General features: G+C 33.8%; 1 long non-coding RNA gene across 1 annotated transcript in view; it reads left to right on the forward strand.

Moving 5' to 3' along the window:
- Nucleotides 1-5181, forward strand: part of LOC143647884 (uncharacterized) — a 169433-nt gene extending 164252 nt beyond the window's left edge. The window contains exon 4 of the long non-coding RNA XR_013158248.1: nucleotides 4483-5181. This is a non-coding gene — a long non-coding RNA (uncharacterized LOC143647884). The remainder of the gene's footprint in view (nucleotides 1-4482) is intronic.
- The last annotated feature ends 2996 nt before the right edge of the window (nucleotides 5182-8177 follow it).

Here is an 8177-nt window from a genome sequence, read left to right on the forward strand (position 1 = left end):
CAGTGAGGCAGCACCAGAGAAAAAAGAAACCCCATTATTGAGACACAGAGCTTGCATAGAACAGCTGGCACACCTCCTTCCACCCTGGAGAGAAAGAGAGAAAGACCTTCACTCTGAACATAACCAAATGTTCTCTGGGTTATAGAAGCTGGGGAAGGTCTCATCTCTGGAATGTAACCAAATGGTTCTGGGGAGATAAGACCCTAAATATCTCTGGAACAATTTATTGTTTCTAACTTCCAAGACCTGTTTGACATTCAATCAACATTTAATCTGTGCTATTTTCTTGGAAAGCCTGGATTATGCAAAAATGTGAAAATATTCATGGAGACTTTTCTCCAAGCACATATTTAACTGCATAAACTTTTCACATCTAAAATACTAAGTGGTGTTTTAAAAGTTTATTTACTTGAATGTCTTAAATATTTTATCTGCTATTAGAGTTTTGCTATTAAGTTGTGTCAATGTGAAGAAAGAATGTTTCATTTGTATACAATTATTTTTATAATTTAAATTAGTATAATCAAAATTTACAGTTGTTTTATATGCATCTATATCTTATATAATTAAGTATATTCATCTATCTTTTGTATAATTAAGTATTCAAACTTCACTAGTGCCGTAGTGATTGTAATAAAAATCTAATACTTAAATGCACATATTCAATAATTGGATTGAGTAATTTCAGTACTTTTAATAATTTGAAGATTCTCTGGTGTCAAAAGTACTTTCATATGTATTTTTAATGAGGAATTTATGAACCAGCCAAAAAAAATGAAGAGATGCACATTTTAAAATTTAATAAGATCTCCTTTATATGCCTATTATATTAGATGCTCTTATTTATGTATTCAAAATTGTACTACTTTATGTTTATCTTTGCTATAAAATATTTCATGTGAACAGAGAAGTAATGAGAATAAAGTTACAACTACCCATGTATCTACTTCTCAGTGTTATTAAATCTTAATATTTTGCACATTCATTTTATTTATTTTTGCATGGGTAGGAACTGGGAATCAAACCCAGGTCTCTGGTATGGCAGGTGAGAACTCTGTCACTGAGCCACCGCAATCACTTTAGGCCATTTTATAATCAATTATTTATGTTTAATACCCCCAATCTCACCCATTTTTTCCTTTTCAACATAACCTCTATCTTGTCATATAATGCATTGTCTTATATTTAGCTATTGTATTAAAAAATGTGAATAACTTAAATATTGTCTTACATGCTTCAAAATTTTTATGTAAATGGAATCATCCTCCATGTATGAATTTCCAACTCCATTTGTGTTTGTTTATGAGATTTGTCCATAATGATCATTTATCCATTTCATTCTGTTTAACTGCTCTAAAGATTTTTTTTTTATTTTTGGAATAACACACTTTTAAATTAATTCTTCTGGTGATAGAATTTTTCGCTATTAAAAACAAGGTTTCAATGAACATTCTTGAAACGCATTTTGGTCCCATGTGTGAAATATATCTCAGGACATATTCTTAGAAGGAGGTTTCTAGATATTAGTGAATGCATATCTTCAGGTTTGTTACTAAAACCTATTACTTCTGTAGTATAAGAAAGAACTTGGCTGGTCTTTGTCTTCAGTTCCTGGGAGATGTCCTCTAAATTTTGGAATTCCCTATAATAGGACAGTCTTTTGTTATTTAAGGTGGGCTGCAGAGCACACCTGAATAGTTTATTCTGAAGAGATGACTCAGGGATGGGACTTTGAGTCCTCTCACATCAACCTGACCTGTTCAACCTCCAACCTCTGGGTAGGGTTGGGGATTGGAAATGGAGTTTAACCACATGGACATTGATTCCACCTATCACATCTACATAATGAGAATCCAATAAATACTTATGTGCACTGAAGCCCCAATTGAGTGTCCATGATGGATAATATACATCTCAGTGCTGGGAGGGTAATGCCTTCTGACTCCCTGTGAAAAGGACAAGGAAGCTTGTGTTTGATATCTACCCAGAACTCACCCTATATATCTCTTTTAGCTTCTTAGTTTTATGCTTTGCTATAATAAAACTCTAATCACAAATATGGTGCTTTCCTGAATTCTATGACATGTGTGGTGAGAACCCCCCAATTTTTAGCTGGTTGGAAAGAAGAGTGGGTGACCCAGGAACCCCCAAGCTTGAGGCTAGTGTCTGAGGGTAGTACTGTGGAGGACTGTGTTTAGCGTGTGGAATCTGGCCTGTGTCTGAGTTTTTAAAATTGAATTCTATTTTTGTTGGTGTTCTAGTTTGCTAGCTGCAGGAATGCAACACACCAGAGATGGATTGGCTTTTAATAAAAGAGGATTTATTTCATTAGTTCTTCAGAGGAAAGGCAGCTAACTTTCAACTGAAGTTCTTTCTTGCGTGGAAAGGCACAGGGTCATCTCTGCTGGCCTTCTCTCCAGGTCTCTGGGTTCCGACAACTTTCCCCCGGGGTGATTTCTTTTTGCATCTCCAAAGGTCTGGGCTGAGCTGTGATTGCCGAGATGAGGTATGCTGAGCTGCTTGGGCTGTGCTGTTGACCTCTCTCATTTAAGCTTCCATCCAATTAAATCAAACATCATTCACTGCAGCAGGTATGCCTCCTAGTCGACTGCAGATGTAATCGGCAACAGATGAGGTTCATATGCCATTGGCTCATGTCCACAGCAACAGAACTAGGCAACTTCACCTGGTCAAGCTGACGTCTGAACCTAACTACCACAGTTGGTGTCAAAGTCATTGAAAGCACCTGTACCTTCTCTAACATGTTTATTTTTATCAATGTACATTCTCATCAGCTGCAAAGGAGAATTTCTGTTCAATATTCTCATCGACACAAGAAATCATCAGATCCTTCAAAGAAGTAGTAGAGAGAAGATGGACTCTGGAGTTAGATTGCATCAATCCAATTCCAGATCTGCCACTCACTAGCTTTATGACCATGCAAAAACTACTTAAGTGTTCTGTATATCAGCTTTCTCGTCTACAAAATGAGCACAATAATAATGATATTTTTCTTGAAGGGTTTTGGTGAGGATTAAGAGTTAATATTAGTAAAGCATTAAGAATAGTTTCTGGCATGATTTAAATATTTAAAACTAATTAGTGTGTGAAAAATGATATTGTATTTTCTCATTGTGGTTTGTTTTAATTTGCAATTCTGCAGGTATTATTGAGGTTGTATTTTCCTATATTGTTAATTGTTTGGATTTTCATTTCTTTGAAGAGTATGTTAACATTTTTTCCTTTTAAAAATTAGGCTTTGTACTTTTTCCTTACGTATTATAGGTATTTAGAACATTTTTTTGCTTCCTATAATTTTGTTGTTGTGAGAGTGTTGCAAATATAATTTTCCAATCCATATTATTCTTTCCATTTTATCATATTGTTAGTTTTACAGAAATTTTAACATTCATAGTATCCAAGTTATCAATATAATGTTCAGAGGTTTTTCATTTTGTGTTTAAGAAATACATTTCTAATACGAATTTTTGAAGACCATCTTCCATAAATTGTACCAAAGGCTTTGAAGTAATGTTTTTCTTCCACTTTGGCTCTTTAATTCAACCAGATATTATTTTTGGGTATGGTGTACTAAAGAATAAAATATTATTTTTTCATATGAACAAAAGTAATTCCAATACTATTTTAGTAAATAGTTCATCCTTTTATTATAAATTTGCAATGTCTTTTCAATCATATATAAAAATTTCATCTGTGTATGGCTTATTTCTGTGTTCCCTAACTTTGTTCTGTATTCTTTTGCATTGGCAAATTTGTCTATTCTTGACTTTAACTTTTTAACCCTGATTTCAAGAACTATTTCTTGCTATTTTTGTATTTTGTCCTTTTATGTGGACTTAAAGTTGACTTTATATACCCACACATTTTTAGGATTCTGATTGGAATTTCAGTATATAAAAATTGGGGGTTAATTAACAGCATATAATATTGAGATTTTCAATCAATTAACATAGAATTACTTTCATTTTGCTCTAATATTTTTAAATGTCTTTCAATGATATTTGACAGTATTCTTCATAAAGTTCTTAGAGTTCTGCTAGTTTTTTTATTAAGCAACTTGTGGTTTTTCTTCCCTTGTTTTTTTTTTTTTTGGTAGTTGTGAGTACGATTTTCTTTTCTATTCCATTTTAAAAAATGATTATTAAGGTTGTATGAGAACACTTTTTAGTTAACCTTGTATTTAGCAATTATGATGAATTCTCTCATTAGTGCTAAGAGTTTTGGTGAAGTTGGACTTTCCATGTGAATGATTACCTGTGAAAATTGTAACAAAATTGTATTTTCTAATCTTCATACAACTTATTAATTTTCCTGATCTTATTGTTTTGCCTAGTAACTTCAGTTTAAACCTGAAGAGAACCATGCATAGTGGACATCTGTGAGCAATTTATGGTATAATGGAAATGCTTCCCAAATTTTGAACATAAACCATTGAGCTCCAAACTGCTATTTTTTTTTCAGCTACATTAAGGAACAAAACACAGAGAGGATTCTGGTCAACCAAGCTGCCAGCATAAGATGTTCCAGGGGACTGTTCCCCACAGAATTTCAGGCAACTAGCAAAAACTGGCACAGCCATCTTTCTCAAAACTCTGTCCAGCAGTTAAAGTGTGGCAGAAACTGGAAAGTGTCAAATTGAGATAATACAGCTTTCAAAATGGTAAGTGAAGCTAGTGACATACTTACTAGCCCTCCCTGGTTCATTGCAGAGCCCCTCTGCTGTCCCATTGTGGGTTCTAGGCACTTTTCCAGAGGGACCAGAGTATCACAGATTGAGGTGTCTATAAGTTAGTGTCAGTTTATTAGGTGGCAGCATGAAAGGCTGAACCTGTAAACTTATCTCTGGTTTATCCTTCCAGAAGTTGCCCTGCAGGCAGAAACACTTTGTTGATAGCTACAGCAGTGAAAAAGACAATTAAGTCAAGGCAGGCTGGGGAAAAGGAATACGTGCTTTAAGTCATACAGTAAAGGATGCAGGAGGGGGAGAAAGTCAATTTCATAGGGTTAGAGAGGGCACTCAAGTTCCTATAAATGGGTCATTCATAAAGCCATGAACAAGCACAAAACCTAGGACACAACTCACACTCAGAAAAGACAGAGAGGACCCTGTACTTTGCATTCCTCTCAGGCTCATATTCTTGATAGGAGGGCTAACCTCTAAAGGAGAACATCAGCCAATGCAAAGCCAATTTGCAGGAACTGTGAAAGGTGTTTTTTTGCATTAGTTTATTTTTGTTAGTTCTGGACACTCAAGGAAATCTCTGTCATAGCCTCAGTTGGATATAAATTGAGGAACACAAAGTTTGTGACTAACTTCCTGACATACCATTACAAAAGGTTAAAAGAACAGTGCACAACTAAAAATTATAAGATGAATAAAGAAACAAGAAATGATGGTCCACCCGAAGGACCAACATACAAATCCAGAAACGTCAACAAAAAGGACAAGAGTTTGGACATCCCAGACAACGACATTGATAAAATGATCCCCAGTATGCTTAAGAAAATGGAGGAAAACACAGAGAAAGAACTAAAGGCTATCAGGAAAGCAAAGAGCAAGCAATATGAGGATCTCAATTAAAAATATATAAACTAAAAATAAGTACAGAGAAATACTAGAGTTGAAGACCACAATAAGTGAAATTAAAAATTCCACAGAGGGTGTTAATTGCAGACTTGATCGGGCAGAAGAAAGAATGAATGAACCTGAAGACAAGATAATTGAAATGATTCAATCTGAGGAGAAGAGAAAAAAAATAATTTAAAATCAAACAGTACCTAAGACCCTGTGTAACCCCATCAAGCAAATCAATTTATGCATTATGGGAATTTCAGAATAAGAAGAAAGTCAAAGGGACAGAAAATATTCAAAGGCATAATAGCATAAAAGTTCCCAAATTTAACAAAGACATGAATATGCACATTTAGGAATGCCAATAAAGTTCAAACAGGATAAACTAAAAAGAACCATTCCCAGACACATAGTGGTCAAGCTATTATTTTTGTGCCAAGCACAAAGAAATTTCTGAAATCTGTAAGAAAAAAAGCATCATGTTATATACGAGGGAATCCCAATAAGACTCAATGCTAATTTCTCATCAGGAGTCATAGAAGCAAAGAGCAGCGGAACAAAATATTTAATATGCTAGAGAAAACAATTGTCAAATAAGAATTTTATGTCTGGTGGGACTGTTTTTCAAAAATGAGGTAGAAATTAAGACAATCCCAGATAAACAAAAGCTGAGGGAGTTTGTCAAACTTAGGCTTGCCATACAAGCAATGATAAAGAGAGCTCTTCAGAATGAAAAAAGGGCACTAGGCAGAGGATCAAAGGAATGTCAGTAAATAAAGACCTCTGACAAAAGAATGGATAATTATAAATACCAGTAATATTGTACTGTATTTTTTAGTAACACCAGGTTTTACTTCTTAGAGGTTCTAAAACGCAAATGCATAAAAGCAATGCTATATCTATGGTTTTAGACTCATAACATATAAATATATAATATGTAACAAGTACAAAAAAAGGTGTGGGAATGGAGGGATATAGGAACAACGTATGTGTATGCTATGATGTTAAGTTGGCATTAGATTCAATGTGATTGGAGAGATTTAGGATGCTAAATTTAAACCCCATGATAATAACAAAGATAATACATGAAAACTAAGCACAGGAAGAGATGAGAAGGCACTCAAAAATGGTGCACTACGAAAATCAAACAAGTATGAAAATAGTCATTAATGGGAGAATCGAGGTTCAAAAAAGATATAAGGAGTGGGCCACGATGGCTTGCCTGCCACAGAGTTCTTGCCTGCCGTGCTGGAGACCTGGGTTCGATTCCCGGTGCCTGCCCATGTAAAAGAAAAAAAAAAAAAAAAAGATATAAGACTTACAAAGACCAAATAGCAAAAATGGCAGAAGAAAAACCTGCATTATCAGTAGTTATGTTAAATATAAATATATAAATGGACTTCAATCTCTAGTCAAAAGGAAGAGATTGACAGAATGGGACTAAAAAGTATGGCCCCACTCTATGCTGTTTACAAGAGACTCAACTTAAATTCAAAGACACACATAGAGTGAAAGTGAAAGGATGGAAAAAAAATATCATGTAAATATTAACCAAAAAAATAGCTGGGACAACCATGCTGATACCCAATAAAATAGATCTCAAGTAAAAAAGTATTAAGAGGGGCAAAGAATGTCATCATATACTGATACAGGGGTAAAATCAACAAGCATACCTAATGATTATAAATATGTCTGCAACCAACGTCAGAGCACCAAAATATCTGAACTAAATGCTGACAAGTTTGAAGGAAGAAATAAATGATTCTATGTTAACAATAAGAGGCATCAATATATCAATTTCAATAATGGGTAGAACATCTTTATCAGAAAATCAATAAAGAATTAAGAAACTTGTGAAATACTTTAAACCACCTTGATTGAACTATGAATAGAACATTAACTCAATGGCAACAGAATATACACCCTATCTACTGCTCATGGATCGTTCTCAATAATACATCATACATTGTCAACAAAAAGTTTTCAATAAATTAAAAAATATTGAAATCATACAATGTACCTACTCTGTATGAAGCTGGAAATCAATAATAGAGGGAGAACTGGAAAATATATGTAAATTAAACAATGCATCCTTGAATTACCTACCAATCATTCAAAGAAGAAATCACAAGGGAAGTTAGGAAATACCTTGAGGCAAATGAAAATAAAAGTATAACATACCAAAGTTTACATGATGCGCCAAAGGTAGTGCTGAGAGGGAAATTTATTGCTGTAAATTAAAAAGAGGAAAGATCTCAAATTAGAGACCTAAACTCACAACTGAAGTTTCTAGAAAAAGAAAAGCAAACTAAACCCAAAGCTAGCAGAAGAAAGAAAATAAAAAATAGAGTAGATAAATGAAATAGAAAATTAAAAAAAATAGAGCAAATAAACAAAATCAAATGTTGGTTCTTTGAAAAGATCAATAAAATCAACAAAACTTTAGCTAGAATGACAAAGAAAAAAAGAAAGGAGATGAATAACTGAGATCAGAAATAAAAGGAGGATTGTTACTACTGATTCTAAGAAATAAAAAGGATTATAGGAGTTTGCTATGTGCAATTGAACACCAATAAATTATATA

Source organism: Tamandua tetradactyla, chromosome 10, assembly GCF_023851605.1.
Source record: "Tamandua tetradactyla isolate mTamTet1 chromosome 10, mTamTet1.pri, whole genome shotgun sequence".
In the NCBI taxonomy this organism is placed as follows: Eukaryota; Metazoa; Chordata; class Mammalia; order Pilosa; family Myrmecophagidae; genus Tamandua; species Tamandua tetradactyla.